The sequence below is a fragment of the Camelus bactrianus genome, chromosome 15 (genome assembly GCF_048773025.1).
Source record: "Camelus bactrianus isolate YW-2024 breed Bactrian camel chromosome 15, ASM4877302v1, whole genome shotgun sequence".
Taxonomy (NCBI): Eukaryota; Metazoa; Chordata; class Mammalia; order Artiodactyla; family Camelidae; genus Camelus; species Camelus bactrianus.
In genome coordinates this window covers 53,716,437-53,735,645 of record NC_133553.1, presented here as the reverse complement: position 1 = coordinate 53,735,645, position 19,209 = coordinate 53,716,437, and the positions used below count along the sequence as shown (strand labels likewise).

General features: G+C 37.0%; 1 protein-coding gene across 3 annotated transcripts in view; it reads right to left on the bottom strand.

Annotated features, from left to right (window-relative positions):
- The window catches only part of CCDC85A (coiled-coil domain containing 85A), a 1,028,435-nt gene that overhangs the window by 675,675 nt on the left and 333,551 nt on the right, over positions 1-19,209 (bottom strand). For all 3 annotated transcript variants that reach the window (XR_012498974.1, XR_012498973.1, XR_006723740.2), the window contains exon 5: positions 12,387-12,532. The gene's annotated coding sequence lies outside the window, so the exon portion shown is untranslated. The remainder of the gene's footprint in view (positions 1-12,386; positions 12,533-19,209) is intronic.

Sequence of the window (19,209 nt, the reverse complement as noted above, 5' to 3'; positions counted from 1 at the left end):
AGGAAAATCAGCTTCTTCCCCTTTTCTGAAGTGAGACTCTTTTTTTTCTTGAACGCTCTTAGTCTCAGGTGGAATCATACAGGCATATAAGGCCATGGAGACTCCCGGTGTTCTTGGGCATGGAGCCAGTATCAGATAAAGACTGATTTGGCTTTGCCAAATGTTCCTAGGAAGACTGCTCTGTTTGGATGGACGTAGTTTGTGTGTGTTTAAGGGCCCCACAATGTACACAGAATGCAAAAGTAACAAAGAAACTTATCACGTTTGGAGACCATGCCAGTGGCTACCATGTCCTGATTGGACTGGAACTGGAAGATGATCAGCCCTGCCAATTCCCTGCTTGGCCATAATGCAATGGCCTCTGTGGGTCTGGTTCATTGCAGTATGTTCACGATGGTCTAAGCAAGGCTATGGTGAAACACAATTATTCTATTTTTTGTTTTCATTTCAGAGCTCTTGGAGAGACGTGCATTGATCTTTCATTCATACATTAATGTCTTTACCCTTTCTTTACCTTTTGTGAATTTTTTGGTATATTTTTTTACTTCTCCAGTTAATGTCTCAAAACAAACTTACTCTTGGATTTTTACCTTATTCCTCATAAAAAGACATTAATAAAGTCTCGTAAATTTTCTTTCTGGGAATTTTTACACAGTTACTTTGAAGATGGCTAAAATTTCTCTCATTTCATATGGGGCTGCCTGTGTCTTCACACCTTAATCAACTTTCACAATTAAACAATAGGATCTTATATTTCAAGCATCCACTGACCTTAAGAAAATTTAGATAAACAGATAAAAGATGAAGAGAATGACAGTATGAGCAAGAAGGGAATCCTATTTAAATAATGCAGGGAACCCCCCCTACCCCAGCCCTATCCCCAACTTGATCCTACACAAAGAGAACATCCTTAAGTGAGCATGAGCTAGGAGCCTTGAGTCTGCCATGTCCTGTGCACTGACTAGGATTCCAGTATTTAAACACATATCTTTTTCAGACATGATCTCCAAATGCAAGCCAGCTGCATGTGAGACTCAACTGCAGAAGTAGTATTCTGTCTGTCCTAAAGATGGAGGAAAATGGCCTATGCTGGGTGTTTTGAAGATAGCGTGTTGGTCTCCAAAGTTTTGACCTCCTTAGGGATTTGACTTGTTACCATTTTCACATTATAAACCAACTTTAGAAGTAAACTTTCATGTAAGCTATGAATTTCAGTTTTATGTGCAGCCCCATCTGCCTGTAGGTTCTTAGTGAATAGCACCTATGTTTGATTCATCCTCCGTATCCTCTGAAGCCCCAACACAATGCCTTGAACCAAGAGGTGTTGCAGAAACTGTCTTGAATGAATGAACAAAAAAATAAGTATCCGAGTATTGAAAACTGTGTGTCTCTGATAGCCTCTGTAATCCATGTGATGAAGTCGTCACCAAGTGGCTGATACCATATTGATACTAGCTGTTTTTAAGATACTATTAAAAACATTGTTTTTCATAGGGTAGTCACCAGATCATCTGCTTCAGAATTAGTCAGATGCATTTAAATGTAAATGCGTGGGTCCCATCACATCTCCTGAGTCAGCATCTCTGGAGGGAAGTCCCAGAGCCTACATTTCCCCATGATTTCCGAGGCGATCCTGCTGGACTCCAAAATCAGAGCACCAATGTACTGGTGGTTCTCAATAGTGTCTGTGCATTAGAACCACTTGAGAAGATTTTGTTAACTAATATATAATCTAGCCCACCTCAGACTAATAAATCAGAATCTCTGGGATGGGCTTGGCCATCAATGTGTTGTCCAGTCTCTTCAGGTGATTCTAATGTGCAGTGAGGACTGAGAACTGCAGCTTCAGATGCCTCTTTCTCCTACTTTAGCCCACTTAAAATCTGCTGTATCAGCTACCCTCAGCAAACAATGGGGCATGAGGAAAGAACAAAGGAAAACAAAAAAGACAAAGGTCAGGGTCTGTGGGAAAGCTGAGCTCTGGGCAAACTGCCTCACAGCATGGGCTTCCAAGGCAGTAGGCACCACAGTCAAAATGGCTGGCTCTAACCAGGCCAGTGAGAGAGCAACAATGGATGGAGGCATCACAGAGAGGCTCTTTGCTACTTTTGGTGTTACCTATTAATAATTAAACGGAATCCATGTCACTATTCCTAGGACTGGCCCAAGGTACACCTCACTGGAATTAGAGGAAGAGAAATTAATCCCTTGTTTCAAAGAATAAAATATATGACTATGCTCTGAAAGAAATAATGCCTGTTTTGCATAAACTGTTTATAAAAAACTGTACCTATTGTCTCTTATGAGCCTCCCAAAAACTAGGTGCTATAAGCAGGAAAAGTATTATTGTCCCCACTTTAGAGACAGCAAAACCTGGGTGAAAAAGGTTAGGTAGCCTGTCCAAGGCCATATACTTAGCAAGTGTAAGAACCAGGACATAACCCAAGTCTTCTGACTCAAATCCAATTTTTTTTCTCATTCCATTCAAATTCATCAACACTATCTTCCCCTTCAAAAAAAAAAAGAAAAAGGATTCAGGTTATATGGGAAATTATTACCTGCCTGCATCTCTCTTATGATATCACTTTCTGCTTTATATTTTATAATTATTTACAGAGCTAGATCTCTTATTATTCTACTTAAAGAGGAATGCTATGTGTTTGATTCATCTCTATATTGTCCACAATGCCTTGTTCTAAAAAATGATTGTAAGTAGTCAATAAATGTTTCTTGGATAATTAGATGAAAATAATATATGTTTAAAATTTTAAATTGTAAAACTGTCAACCAGAGAGCAAATATAATTCTGCTCATCATCATCCTGAAGATGAATGGTATGTGAAATTACACTAATGGATAAAACAGAGAAGAGACAAAGGCACTACTCAGAGTAGAAGAGAAGGCACAAGAGAAGCTACAATAAAGATGGGAGCTGTTACTCTGTGGAAAGACCCCTGGCATTGGAGACCCAGAGGGGAGCAGACACTGCTGCAGCTAACTGAAGAATCTGTGGCCTGGCTTTTGAGTGGTGCATAATGAAGAAGGCTTATGTTTCTGATGTCAACAAGAAAAAGTAATGGAAAGTACTTTTTCCTTTACTTTTCCAAGAAAAATAAAATGCTGTACAAAAATTCATGGTAAAAATATAAAGCATGATTATAAGAAATTTATGGAGTTTAAGAAAAGAGAATCTTGAGCTTGGAACTTGAAGTATTTTACTTCAAGCAGACTTGGTTTAAGAGCATAAATTTTATCTTGACTATAGTCACACTCTGATTCTTCAATGAATAATGTTGAGTAATATCATAATATTGTAAATGATTTTTACTTCTATTTGTTTCTCAGAATTAATATATAGACAAAGCATGGAAGACTTAATGTATCATTCAGAATAAAAATGCTTTAAATCTTGACAATGTAAAAATAATGGTAGAACTGGCCAGCCGTAGGTGTTGGAGGTGGGGAGGAGAGATAAGAGAAAGTGTAAGGGGTGGTCAACTCCACCACATCTTACACCATGGGTAGTTACCGAATATATCTAAAGTTGACAGAACAAGAAATAAAATCCAAACATATTATTCACTATTATAACAAATAGAGGGACAAAAAAAAAATGGGGGAAGGTACAGGGAAAAAGGAAGAGGGCTGACAGATGTGAACTGAAATAGTCATTTTTCAAAGTAAGGAGGTAAAAGAGTTGCTTGAACTTATAAGCCAAGAAATAGATATTTAAATCTATACAATAGATATTTAGAGTTATAGTGATAACCATTGGAAGGACTTTAAAACCAGAAAGTATCATGGGTGGTAGTCTTTGAGGAGTAAGGCTATGAATAATCTAAAGAGATACACTTTTCATTTGGTATCCTTACCTTTTATTGAATTTTTATTTCTATGAGCATGTACTTTGAAGATTCTCATTAGTATGCTGAAATATATCCCAAGTTTTCTGCCTTCTCAATGTTCTGATCCCCAACCAATGAGGCAATGATTCTATACAATGATCAAAACTTGACAGCAGGTTAAATTTCCATGGTCTTTAACACTAAGGTCAGTAGCCACCTCAGTGAGACTCTCCAAACCTGAAATATATTACCTTCTGGACAGTAGAAGCGTGTAGTTCTGAACTACCTCCAATTGTCTGCTTGTTTTTCATGCCAGAATCACCAGTTTTCTATGAATGTCATCTTATCTTACAACCAAGTATCATAAATTTCTCAGTAGGTCTCTCTGGTAAGGTGTGCTGGGTAAGCCCAGGGATGCCTCACTTTTGAACGACCAGAAAAGAAAAGGCTGCCAGGACTGAAAGCCTGACAATAAGACATTCCAACTTTGAGCTCTAGCAGAGGGTATTGATTACACTTCTGGAGCCCTTGCAATCTTAGAAACTTCTGGATCCTAATGACAAGGATTGAAACAACGGTTATTAAATACTAGAAATATTTCCTCTGCCTACTTTAAATGCCAAAGCCAAATGCTAAATAACCAGAGGATAAAATTTAACCCTGTTCAATCTAATTTGGGAGATGCAAGGTTGCCATATGACCTTTTAGTTTAACATATCCCTAGCATCACTTCCCTTTGCTCAGTTGAGCAATTCTTAGCATCACTTCATCTTATTTGATTGAACAAAGGATATAATACTGACAGAAGAACAAAATGGAAATTGTAGCTGCAAAGACAAAATTCTTAAAAGATGAGACATTCAAGTTTGTCATGGTTTAAAAAAACATATTTTTGAGTAATACAAACCTATTGTAGGGTTTCAAACTAAAAAGTTGAAGTAAGTTGGCCCAGAATTGGTTGTTGTTTTTTTTTTTTTTTTAGCTAAATAATGATTAGGTATAAGAAGAAGTAATCCTTGAACCTGTAAATCTATAACAAACTTAATTAATATTGCCTGACCTGAAAATTGATGATGGTACAAACTTACCCCTACATATTGGCAAATTTCTACTGTGGTTTATTCTAAACCTTGAGTAGGTACTTAAGTTCAGGGAAATAAAAATTTGGGTTTTTCACTTCAGATAAACCACAAAGAGGTTGGGACAAAACTGTTCCATCTGATTATACCAGTCTCTGAGAATATTAAACACTAGAGTGTTTAATTTCTGAATAAGGATTTCTAAAAATGCTAACCTATTTTCATTCCAATATTGCAGAATTAGCATAAAGTATCTTTTTTCTAAAATACATCAGTCTTTTTGTCCAAATGTCATCCTTTTTATACAGTTAAATGTGAAATGTAAAATGTCTTAATTATTATTGACTGTAGTTAAAATTTTTTAAGAATGCTGTCCTAACTCTACACCAGCCATTTCCATAATATAGCTCCTCTATTTTGCCTTTAATCTAGGCATTTATATTGTTTTCTAGAATTAATCCAAAATAGATTACATTTTACCAGCCAATACCGATTGGTAAACGTTGCTTAAAGCACTGTGTTAAGGATTCTGAGGTTGTATCCAAGTTCAGTGACAAGGCAGACTCTAATTAATTAACATGTTCACCATGGAAGCAAAAAGAGAAAAATGACAGTACGTTCTTGTCACCTCTAACAGGTGCTAAAATCTAGCACATTGTAAAACTCTGGATATTTCTGTGTTTTCTAAAATAAAACACAACTTCATAAGTTGAAATTCTGTAATATAAAACCTATACTGAGTCTTCAGAAATTACCAAAATTGTCAGGGTTAACCAAGTTGCCCCAGAAAGAAGACAGAAGTACTCCAATAAACATCAACTTGTCACTCAGAGTCTCAGACTGTAAAGTCATAGGAATCAAATGACTTTGTAAACTAAGTCCTCTAACTTAACACCACCCTTCTCTAAATCCAGTTGATTCCTCTAGGGATCATTACTGTCCATAGACTAGAATATTTTTTTTTAATAAATAGAATAGATAGCCTAGTACCAGACCTAAGTGAAATATGCATAAACTTAACATATGATCAAGAGGATATCACAAATCAGTGGGAAAGAGGAGGATGATTCTGGGATAACTAATTAACTATTTGCATTTTAAAAAAAAGTTTCAATTATACCCTTATCTCACACACACACCAAAATAAATTCTATATGAATTAGATTTAAATGTGAAGAGTTTTATCATTTTTTTCAAACCTAAAAAATAAAAAGTAAATTTTACCTGATTTCTAATTAGGGAAAGACTATTTAAGTGTAAATGCAATGGAAGTAATTACAAAGGAAAAGATCAAAGATATAACTATCAAAAAATTTAAAACATTTATATATTTTAAAACACAGAAAGCAAAAATTGTTTTTAAAAAAAGGAAAACTTTAGGGTTTAAAAAAATTAAATAAATTGCTGTAGTTAGGAAAGTTTTGCTTGAAAGGATTGGGTATCCATTCAAATGACTTCCTGTGAAAAACTTACAGGCAATCTAACTGAAATGAATTACAGGGAGTACAGCTGGACCTCATAGGAATGGAAAAATGATTAAGCAGCTCTTCTCTCTAGTTCCAGCTCTCTCTATCCATGTGGTCTTTCTCTGGCCCTCCACAGGCCTCCTCTACTCTCTTTTCTGAAGGGAACTATGCCCACTTCTCCTCTATTACTTAGTCTTCATGTGGCCTTAACTGGCTTTGATGCCAAATCTGCCTTCAGAACCCAGCACCAATGTACTGACTCAGTCTTTCAGCACCTTTGTCCCAAACTTCTGGGAAGAAGATATAATAGGCCGAATTTGGTCAGGTATCTATACATAGTTCAGCCAGTTATGGGCAAAAGGATGTCCCCCTGACATGGAACTGGTGAGGGCTACCTGTTTCTCAGCAGGTCTAGGTACAAGGTAACTCCAAAGACAGGGACATGGGATAGGCAGGCACCAAACACACATCTACTACACAGTTGATGAGACTGTGATGTTAACATGGAGCTTCATAATAAGTTAAGCAAGAAAAGCCTACTACAAATTTTTATAGTCAAAATTCTCTCCAGTATGTGAATTAAAAAAAAAAAAAGCATGGTTATTCCAGTAGTACTAGGCAGGGGTGACTTTCTGTTTTTCTGATTTATTATACTAGTTTGTACTTTCCAAACTTTCCATTACAAACATGCATAATTCTAACAATCAGGAAAGAAATAAAGTAAAAGACCAAAAGAAGAAAAGCCAAAAGTATTGGCAACTAAGTACCAAGTATTCAATTTAGGTTGAATTCTCAGGTCATTTTTGTTGACATGCCCCAAATTTCAATCCCACTACTGCCCTACGCACTCACTGCTACCCTCCAGCCTCAGTAAGTGACAGACACTTCCCTGAAGACCCCACCCACACTCACCTACTGTGCCATTCTTGTGGTCATGTTGACTAGAATATCCTTTCAGGCTTTATCTGCCTAGTGGATGCTCCTCATCCCTCGAGGCATGGACGAAACAGTGAGCCTTCCTCAACTGCCATGTCCCAACAAGATTCTTTCTCCCCCCGTGTCTTTTAGCCCCGGGTCTGTAGCCCTGCTATAATCCTCATCCCACCTGTGTTTTCATTGGCTGTATACGTCTCCAACCTCCCAGCTACACTTGCAATTTCTCTTAGAGAAGTGTTCTAGCCTATGAATGCTGTTTCATCAACAGCTAGCTCAGGACATAAGCAAGAATAGGTTCTTAATGAATGTTTTGCTGAATAAATGTGGAAAGTTCAAGGAATTATTTGTTTTAGGTCAGCGACTTCAGATTAATTCTTATTCCAAAAATTTATTTTACTAAGAAAAAATATAAGATGTTAACAATATACTGGAAAAAAAAATATCGATTTCAGAGCCCAGCAGACAAGTTTTGAATCCCCAGTCTGTTACTCACTAGTTGGGTAAATTGTTAATCTTTTCTCAGCTTTAGTTTTCTCATCTTTAAAACTGGGTTGACAACATCTTTCATGCAGAATTGATTCAAGGATTAAAGGTGAAATACGTAAAATGGCTGGCAACAGTACGGGTTTAATAAATGGCAGCTATTATTTATATTGGATTTATTAACTTGATGAAATAGGTAGGAAATACTTATAGAGTTGTGTACTCATGGAAAACACAGATATTTGAATTACATCTCAAAACATTAAGAGATTTCATCTCCAAAAATAACCAGTATATTTATGAACATATAGAAAAGTGGGTACCTCTGGAATGTACAGGGCTGGAAAAATTTAGTGAAATTCTAATGACATTGGGATTTACATGGGCTGTCTGATCAAATTTTAGCACTCCACCCACCATTTCAGTCGATCTTTTTCAGCAGAAAGGTCATTAATACATTAAAGCACATTATTTTAAACAAACCTCAAAATTCTATTATTGTACTGTTCTGCTAAGTGGGGTCAGAGTTTTTCTTTTTTCTTAGCTGTGACCAATGCAAAACACAATAGACATCTAATCCATAAGAACATCTAAGAGGAAGGCAGAGAAATTCATCTCCTGGCCTGGTGTACGATGTGCGGAGGAGAGACACAAACTATAAAAAACATTCTGGTTCTGGGTGAAATGGAATCCTCCCAAAGGCATGGTTGTGAGGGGCTGTCACTTGCTGCGGGCACACTGGAGTGGGAATCTGTGAGTGGTGTATGGGTTTAGCTTGGTTGTGTGCTTAAATACTTTGTGCTTTATTATATTTATGTACTTTAAAAATACATATGTATTGAGCACCCATTGTGCACCCAGAAGGATACAGAGGTAAAGACAGGGTCCATGCACCTAGGGAGTTTCCACTCTACCCAGGAAGGCACGACAAACCCACAAACAACTCCAACATCAGATCATGCAGGACACATGTCACAACACATGTATCTTAAGTACTCTGTGAACATTATACAGCTTCAAAGGACTCTTGGTGTCTCCAGGATTATCATATAAGAGAAGGGTTCAGAATGCTTACTGAAAAGTTATTCAGTAACATACACAGCAGTCAGGAGTGAATTAACAAGATTTTTATAGCAAATGCCTCCTGAAAAGTTATGCACACAGTAAATATTTTCCTTCTATAAAGTAGATGCATTTAGGGGCTCTGCAATTACTCCAAAAATGCTATTCTTTAAGTTGTCTATATTAATGATTTTTAAATTACACTAGTTACATAACTCCCCCTCCTTAGGGTCTTTGCTCTCACCATTCCATCCCCTTAAAGATCTCCCTGAGATTTCACATATCCTGCTCCCTCATCCATTCAGCTCTTTGCTCAAATGCTTTCTCCCTGGAGACCCTTATTCTCCCATCCCCTCACTTTCTCCTCTCTGCTATATTTATTTTTTCCATAGAATATAGTATTACTTGATATTTTATTATTTATCTGCTTATTTTTTGTCTCCTCTTACTGAAAGTCCAGAGCACTTCTGTCTAGTTCATTGCTATAACCTAACACCTAGAATATAACCTGCTATAAAATGGCACCTTTTAAACATTTGTTCAGTGAATAAAAGAATGAATGAATGAACATTCCTTTGAATATATTCCGAAGTGGCAAATCTTCATCTAGTGGATGTGAATTTGAAATTCTGTAGCCAGGTTCTCTTAGAGCTTTCTGGGTAAAATGGATGGATGAAGCTTCAGTCATTCACTCATTCATTCAACAAATGCGGACTGAGGGCGATTATGTGCCAGATACTGTTCTAGGTGCTAGCTTATCCAGTTGGTCCCAAATGCAATGTGACTATCGAATAAGATGATGGGCTTTATTATGTGATTGTAGACTAATTCTGAAGATTCCAAAGACGTCTCTCACAATAGCATCACAACTGAAACAGAAGCAAAGCTTTTAAAAATGACCACTTATGACCTGGACGTGGAGGTTCTTCTGTGCTTTTTTTAAAAGATGAGTTTTAACCATTTCATGATTTTATTTCCTAAAAATAGGTTCTCTCAAGTGCCCACAGTGGGTCTTGTGGAGATGGGAGGGGGAGGGGTTGTAGTGAGGTCTTCTCTAAATTATTCAAGATATTCCAATGTGTAACAGATTGACCTTCCACACCTGTTTGTGAATGGAAAATAGACATTTGGCAGGGGTGGGGTCACAGAGATAGGGGAAAGTATTTTCAGATGTTAGTAAAAACTCCTAAAGACATGCATTCGAATAAGGTATGCAAACAAATATATCTTGAGCTTTTTTTTCCAGAGCAGAAATACTTGGTAAGTAATCCAGGTTTGTAATAGGTTTCTTTAGAACTAGGATATCTAAATCCAATTATCCTGGTATTAAAATGGTGCTAATCACTTGTCCACATCTAACAGTGCTGGAAGGTTCTAATCTATTGTGTATGTGTTATACCCTGTAGCCAGGCCAACTCAGCATTTATCAACAAGAAATTGTGAAGCACCAGATTTTATATTGCCTTTCTCCAAAAAACTATCTTTGCGGGGCCTTCATTCCCAGCAAACTTGGCACTTTGTGTTTAAGAAATGTTTTCCCCAAAAGCTCTACAGGGTAGCCTTCTGGTAGAAACAGTTTCTGGTGTCTCCTCTGTTTCAACAACCCTTCGAGCACAGCAGATCCTGAAGAGCTGGGTGTCTAAATTAAAATAGTTAAATCCATGTGGCTGCAGGATCTATACAGCTGTGGCTTCTGTCAGCTCTTCAATAAAATATTAGATGTGTGTTTATTGTTTGGGAGCTGTCCACAGTTCCTTGTTCAGCTGGCAGGGGTTAAAGGGTATGTAGATTACTTGGCCAGCTGTTGGTAATTGTCACAGCCATACAACATGTTACTTGGTAACCCATAGAACAGCATTCTCCCGAGGTAGAGTCTTTGTTGCTAAGCAATAAATTCAGGTAAAATAACATTTGGCTGGTTCTTATCGGTCCAGTTTTAAAACATAGGCTCTACGTTGGGTTGTCTCCCCCACAGGCTGCCCACACCTCTTTTGTTTTTCCACCCAGGCCATGAAACAAGTGCTGATAACTTGGACAGCCCTTGTTCGCTGGGACTTGCCTACTGCTCATTCAGGCTGGGGACCAAGCAAATGGCCAGGGAGCAGGGTTTATTGAGTGTGCTCTCAGGTTTCCACTGTCATAATGTACCTTCTGGATCTCTGTTTTGGGATTGGCCAATGTATCAGTCAGATGGGCACAAAGAAGACCAAAAGCAATGGCAGAGATTTAAGGGAAAGGAAGGCAAATGTATGCCTGATGTTTTGTCTACATTAGTATTAACTAGACAATTATTATTAATATTATTATTTGGTACATCTTGAAATACCTCCTTGCCCTCAATACTTGCATACATGCTTTTGAAGTAAATCACTCTGTGTTGCAGAGACCAAGGGTGCTGAGAAGGAGGGGACTCAGGCAGGAAAGTCTCAGTTCATTCCCTGCATGACAGGTTTAAACCAGCTGCGTCCTTTAAAGGGCTAGCTGCAAACAAGCTAATCAACCCACTTCACAACTACAGTTCTTCCTACATCAAAATTTTTGAAAAGATCAGGAAATTATGTTATAGGTGAATATCCACTCACTATTTTTATAATCTTACTTAGCAGTGTTGGATTAGAATTAAGAAAGAGTCACGTTTTGGTTCTCTTCAGAAAGTCTGTAAATAACAATTGCTGGCAAGGATGTGGAGAAAAGGGCACCCTTGTACCCTGTTGGTAGGAATGTAAATTGGTGCAGCCTCTGTGGAAAACATGGAGGTTTTCCACCATTGAGGTTCCTCAAAAAACTAAAAATAAAACTACCGTACTATCCAGCAATTCCCCTCCTAGGTATATATCCAAAGAAAACAAAAACACTCGTTCAAAAAGATACATGCACCCCAGTGTTCATAGTATCATTCTTTATAATAGCCAAGATACGGAAGCAACCTAAGTGTCCATCAACACATAAATGGGTAAAGAAGATGTGAGATTTTATACAAACACACACACACAATGGGATACTACTCAGCCATAAAAAAAGAAAGAAATTTTGCCATTTGCAGCAGCATGGATAGACCTAGAGGGTATTATGCCTAATGAAATAAGTCAGACAGAGGAAGACAAATGCTATATGATGTCACTTGTATGTGGAAATCTAAAAAATACAACATATTAGTGAATAAAACAAGAAACAGACTCACAGATATAGAGAACAAACTAGTGGTTACCAGTGGGAAGAGAGAAGTGGGGAGGGGTAAAATAGGGGTAGGGATTAAGAGGTACAAACTACTATGTGTAAAATAAATAAGCTAAAGGGTATATTGTACAACACAGGGAATATACCCAATATTTTATAATAATTTAAAATGAAGTATAACCTATAAAAATATTGAATCACTATGCTGTATACCTGAAACTAGCATAATATTGTAAGACAACTACACTTTAATAAAAAAGGAAACGACAAAATAAATTAAAAAAAATAATAACAATACACTTTTTAAAAAGAAAGCCCATAAATTCAACTGAGCATACCTGCCACTTGCCACGGAGAGTCACTGTTTCTTGGAGACAGTGTTCGAATTCTGCCTGGGATTCCCATTTGCTGGGGCCTGCCACCGTCACTTCCATGGGTGAGCCTCACCTTAGGTAAACCCCATCCATGAATGTCCAGACCTGTCCTAACAGACAATTTAATGGTAAACATTTACTTTCCCGAAAGTTATGTTCATATTCAAAAGGGTTCACACACACACACAAATTCCTTCTAGTAATAATCTCCACTAGTAGATTTAAAATATGTTTTCTTTTTTTTTTCACAGTGAATCAAAGTATACCCATAGGGTACAAAAATTATGGAATGCAACACGCTTTGAGGCCAGCAAAGAAGCCATTTCCTGATCATGCCCTCTCTCAAAAGACTCCCACCTAAAATTTAACGGTCTCTGCTGTCACTTTTCCTCTACACTGAGCTGTGATTAAGAGCAGCAGAAGACTGAAACCCAATTCCTCCACTTACTATCTGGGCAGCCTTGGAAAATTCACTTGACCTCTCTCTACCTTAACTTCCTCATCTTTAAAATGGGCAGAAAAATAAGGTAATTTAGAAACAGAGTTGTTGTGAAAATTACATGACAATGCATGTAACTCCCTCACCGTATAATAATTGTTAGCTTTGATTATAATTACCTCTCCTTTTGGGAGAGTGTCTGAAATTAACATAATAAATTCCTGTTGAGTGTGTGCTATGGGTAAGGCTCTGTACTGGTCACTTAAATTTTGTTAGAGTTAATGAAGATAAAACACCAAAACAAAGGCCTCTTTGGGTATTAATTACTTAACATAATTATATGACTTTTCTAGAGAAACAGCCTATAGAGAGTGCAAAGGAGGGACACAGTAGAAGGCTGCCCACATGAGTGTCACACCTCTGCTGGGGCAGCAGCCTGAACACCAAGTGTTCGCTCAGCAAGTTCCCGGCACTGGGAGAGAGCATGGGCATTTAGCTTGGCAGCCTCCCCTCAGGCCGGTAAATCCCTGGTCCACAGTAAGTGGTCAATAAACATTTGCTTCAGTTGTTGGATCAGGAAAGGATGAGACAAAGAAAAGGAGAAGGTCAGGTTCAAAGGGTTTCCTAGAGCTTTTGTTGTTGTTTTCTTGTCTGTTTCCCTTTTAAATCTAAAATGCTCAAAGTCCTTTATTGAATCCTTCACCACCTAGGCAGGTAGTGAGGCATCCCACTATCCCTGGTCCATGGATATGAGCTTGCTGAGAGAACCTGAATCTGGACTGGAGCCCAAAACGATAACAGCCGCACAAACAAAACAAAACAATAAAACATTCATTTGGACAAAATTCGATGCAGGCCTTCTTCCACATCTTCATTCAAGAGGTTCCCTTGAAATGGCAATTTCGATAAACCAGTACTTTTATGCAAAAAGAGATGATCAGAGTCCTTCAATAAAAGGAACTTAACAATGAGAAGAAAGAGACGTATTATTCTATGCACCGAAGGGCCACACACCCAGATGGGCTGGCCTCAACTCCCTTGCAGTTCTGCTCCACAGAATCTTCTATTGGGCAGACCCTATCATAAACACGAATCAAGCACCAAGGACCACAAAGTAAACTGACAAACAAGAAGAACAAAAACAATCCCCCAGCACAGCTTTTGTGAGGCAAAAGAAGGGAAATCCTAGTCTGACTTCAGAGGTTAGTGACAGTTTAACTTAATAGACTCTATTGTGCAGAGTAAATGTTTTGAGTTAGGAGGAATTCTTTTAAAGATGTTCTGCTTAACCATAAAGTTGGTTAAAGAAGTCTTTACACTTCTCATCTGCAATTTGTGCATGGTAAACTTGTTAATTGATGGCTCTAAGTAGAACACAAAATAAAATATCCTGTCACTTGTATAACATGCTGAATTGTGTTTGTTTCTAAACGTCACCCTTTGTTAGATTGGTAATCAATTGTCACATAGGTTTACAAAATTAAAATTGGGCTTTTTATAGTCTTTTCACACTTTATATGTGTTGTATAACCTTCTTATAACGATTTCCTCACTATAACAATCTCTTTGTATATTGGAATGATCCTTTGGATACGACTACCTCACAAAGAAGTCATTTTGATATTTCAGAATTAAAACCTCTTTGGAGTGAGTCCAAGGGCAACTTTCACTTTAGAACAAATTGGTCTTTGTGACAAGTCATATATTAAGACTCCTATGTGTTTTAACTTAAGTTCTAAAAAACACACTATCTCTGATATCTAAATATCAGAATCCTAAACTAAGACCTATTCACCTTTTTGGCTATATCTTGTCTCTGAGTATTAAAAGACACAATATTTTGACAGCTGAGGCACATTCCATATTTACACTTCACACAAACAAGGCACTCTTGCTCATTTTATTGCCACACAAGCCTAGGGATAAACATCTCTTTCTTCCTGTCCCCTACATGTCATTTGGCCATGAGGCATTATTTTTGACTCCTAATTCTTGTTTTTAGAGCAAGTTGTGTTTTAACTTAACTTTCTTTTTATTTCCTGGTTTAACAGTGATCAATTAGATGTTTTCTTGCCCTGCACAGTGAGAGAGAGTCTCCCTCTCTGTATGCCATTCCAACTTCCTGAACCCAGAGCTCTTCACAACTGGGAACAATTCTTTTTTATTTTGAGAAACAGAGTAGACCAGAAGAACGTGCAAACAGATAGTAAAGGGCCTCCCCAAAGTATGCTCTTTTTGGAACATGCTTATCATTAGGATGGTACAAATCTGCCTGATTATTTTTTTATCTAGACTGAACTCCGGTGAGGATTTTTTTTTTATTTGGTTTGGTCTTTTTTTTTTTTTTCCTCCTTTTTCTGTCTCACAAAAACCAAGTGTTCTCCAGCAATGAGGCAACGGAAAAAATCAATACTTGCCATGTACCATGTAACCAATAGAATAAGGGGAATGATTTATGTATGGATGGATGCAGCCTGAATCAGCTGGGGCCTCGCACAGAGAGCGAGAAAGAGAGAGCAAGGGAGAGACAGAGAGAGAGAGAGAGAGAGAAAACAGGAGGAGGTGGGGGGCAAGCTGAACTGCAGTGATTATTTCTACAGTGTGGCCAGATTTTTTTTTTTCCTGCAGCAATAATCCCCTTCTCCAGCACTGCAGGACAGAGGGAAAGCCTGCAATTTGTGGAATATATGATGGCTCAGCTCCCCCTCCTTTCCTCAGAGTCATGATGCCACGTTCATACTGAGGTACACTGAGAAGTGGAGCTGATGTATGGCCTGCAGCCCTTCAACCTTCCAGTCATCTCCACCATAAGAAAGGCTAGTGATGGGTCGACAAGCACTAGTTGACAGAGTCAAATTATCAACAGGATTTTAAAGAAAACGTTCCAGCACCGCTTCCTAAGAAGACCAGCAGGAAGGGCTACAGACGAGAACTACTCAAGAGTTTTTGCTGGAAATATAGTTTGGTTAACTGGAAATCCGGGGCGCTGCAGCATTTAAAGGTATTTAATCTTGAAGGTAACTTTTAGGGTAGCTGATACTCTTGCTCAAAGCTTAGCTATTAGCTGTACTTATAAGTGCTGGTGGTGTGAAGGTGCAAATAGCACCAAATCCAGCTACTTCACAGCTGGATACATGATATTATTGTATATGGAATTCTGGTGTTTGGGGCTTTAAACTGGGTTAATCATTGGCTTTAGAATGACATAATATATATTTTAAAATGACATGTTTTATAAAATTCCTACTCCCTGGTTCAAACTTAGGATGAACCATGTAAGACTTTTGTGAAAGGCAAATGTGACCATTCCTTTGGAATATCTTTGTTTTCTGAGATTTATTTAAATAGATTTCAATTTATTTTTGTAAGTTACCTTCTTTCTACAGTGTGCTTGAAACTATAGGAAGCTTGACAGTATTATGTTTCTATCAGCCTGTTGAAAATGACTGAATGATATCTTTTTATAGGGAACATTGATGCTATGTAATTTTTAATAATGTTTTTGCATCCTTTAACCCAAATACAGTGTTAATACCACATTTAGATATTTCCCGTGAAATATCCTATATTCTATATATGATCCATTACATTGCACATAATACTTGGAAAGATATTTTAAATGCTGAATGTGGCAGAATAATGCCATGCCATTAATGTATGTTTAATTTGGAGCTGGTAGTGTTAACACCCATAAGCTATTAAAATAGCTCTGTTTCCCCTTCAGTTGAAAGTATCCATTCAACTCAACATTATTGTAAACTCTGTTGACAAAATGTCATGTTTTTCTTTTAAATATATACATAAACTCTACAAAAATTATCTTAAACTCTTTTAACAAAATTCCGTGTTGTTTTTTAAATATGTATATTCAAAGTGTCCTGAATGGCGATTTTTAGCATTTTCCACATATGTATTTATTACCTAATTTTTTCTTTCATTTATCACATAATTACTTTTTTGTTTCTAGGATATTGTATTTAGTTCCTTATTTACATTGCATAGTTTGTACTTTTATTTAGTAGTTGAATGAATACTTAGGATTAAGGATTAGAAGCAAAGAGTAGACAACTAGAAAAATATACAGAACTACTCTCGGTAGTCCTCATCTTTTAAATAATTCTTCATACTTTAATATCATTTTTTATGGGTATTACTTAACAGCAGTTAAGTTGAAACACTATTAGTTATAAATCAGTAAATATTCTCATGTCTTCATTTAAATACCTAGTCATTGAGAGATTTGATCTACCCAGTTCCTTGCAAAACTCTTTTGGGAAGATTTCTATGTAAATTAAACAAATACATATAATGTCTTTCCTCTAAACAAAATTAGAACAATAAAAATGCACACCATAAATAGACTATATGTAGTGAAATATCTTTCAGTAATTTTAATACACACCTGATTACCCAAACCAGCAGAAACTCTGCATAATCATTTTGAATGGGGAAGACCAAGAAAATATTTGCTGTCTCCACGTGAGGACAGATGAGCCTTGGTTTTTACATTTTGATCTGGATCATCATTCTCTCTCTCTCACTCTTCTATTGGCCCAAACAGGTAAAACAACAGAAACCTCTTACCGTCTTCACTTTTGGTTCTGCTGCCTCAGTCAAGCTGTCCAACTGAGGGTTAATAAACACAGAAAACCTGGAGATAGTCCAAATATAGTGAGAGCCTTGAAGTCCAAGCTCAGTGCTGCAAGTACCTCAGCCAGAAGGAATGTTCTTTGAGCCCTACAAGCAGGTATGGGCTTCCGCCTCCAAAAAAACTAAAGCACATGGGAATGAAGAAGCATGATCACAAGCAAGGTGCAGCTGAACTATAAGGTAAGCACAAGCAGAACCTTGTTGCAGGTTTATTTTTAGAGATGTGTTGTTGCTACTTAAGAAAAACTGTTATCTATAGCAGAGAAAAAGATTAAAAGCCTGCCAAAGGCCACAGAGATTGCTTAACAAGTCTAGCCATGTCCACTATATTATTTGAGATGGGCCTTAAGCCCACAGGTACCTGGAGTGTCAGCAAACAGAGAATCCTGACCCTAACAATAGGAGAATTACAGACTGAGTGATAAACTAACTGCAGGCAGAAGGGTAAACAGGAAACGCAAGAATTGAATTTCATTGTGACTTAACAGAGTGCCAACAGCATCTTTTTGTTTTAAAAGTTTTTATGTATTAAATGTAACTTTCCAAGTGCTAATGAAAGCTGAATAATCCTTCCCCTCAATATGAGTTTAATTTCCTATAAATATCTGGAGTTAAAATGCATAAATGACGCTCATGTTGTCATCTTATGCAGCGACAAAAAAAAAAAAAAAAAGCAGTTCTTTTCATTGTGAATGAGGTCTTCAGTAAAGACCTGCTATGGTTTATTCTTCATCGGAGGTTACAATTTCACTGATGAACTATCCATTAAAGAGAAAATCAATATCTGAGCTTAACCGCCTGCTTTGTTTTAGTACCTCAAATTATTTTAAAAACTGATTAACATAAATAAGTCACTGTTAAGGAAATACAACAAATGAGTGTTTTACATTGCTATTCTAGCATCCACCAAAAAAAAAAAAAAAAAAAAAAAAAAGAAAAGAAAAGAAAAGAAAAGAAAAGAAAAGAAAAGAAAAGAAAAGAAAGAAAAAAAAAAAAGTTCCGGTTCTCATTTATTTAACAATTCATTAGCCCACTTAATAAAAATAAATGAAAGAACTAATAAAAACATCCACATTTTTACTTTCTAAAGTTTAATTTCATGCTTGCATTAAAATAAACTAAAAATGAAAATAAAATAAATGAAAGCATTCTACTGTGAAAAATCAACAGTATCACTTCTAAATAGATCTGCTTATTCCTGAGAGATAACTTGTGGGCCCTCCATAAAAGAACTGTCTTTTATGCACTTGGTTTCTTTTTTCTACAATTAGTCTATGGCAGCCAGAGCATCTTGGGTTAGTCTAGTTTAATCTGAACATAATTGGATGGCAAGTTTTTATTTTCTAATCTAAATGAGCTCACCTGAAAAACACATAGAACCTAGATTCTATTTAACACAGAGGTTAAATAAGGACAACAAAATGTGACATTACATTTCTATTCGCTGATAGACAGTTGAATATGATTACCTGTTCTCTCCAGACCTTGCCAAGGCATAGAAACACAGCCAACATGCACTGAAAATATTAAAAGACAGACGCCCAAACCTGCACCTCAACCTATTTGCCGGGTAGCATGAGGTTCCTAGGCCCTTGACTTGGCTGTTTGCATCTGCATCTGTATAGATTATGTGAAGATATAGATCCTTTCGTTTCTCAGAAAGCTGTTTAGTTCTAGCCATAACTTAATGGTTTTACT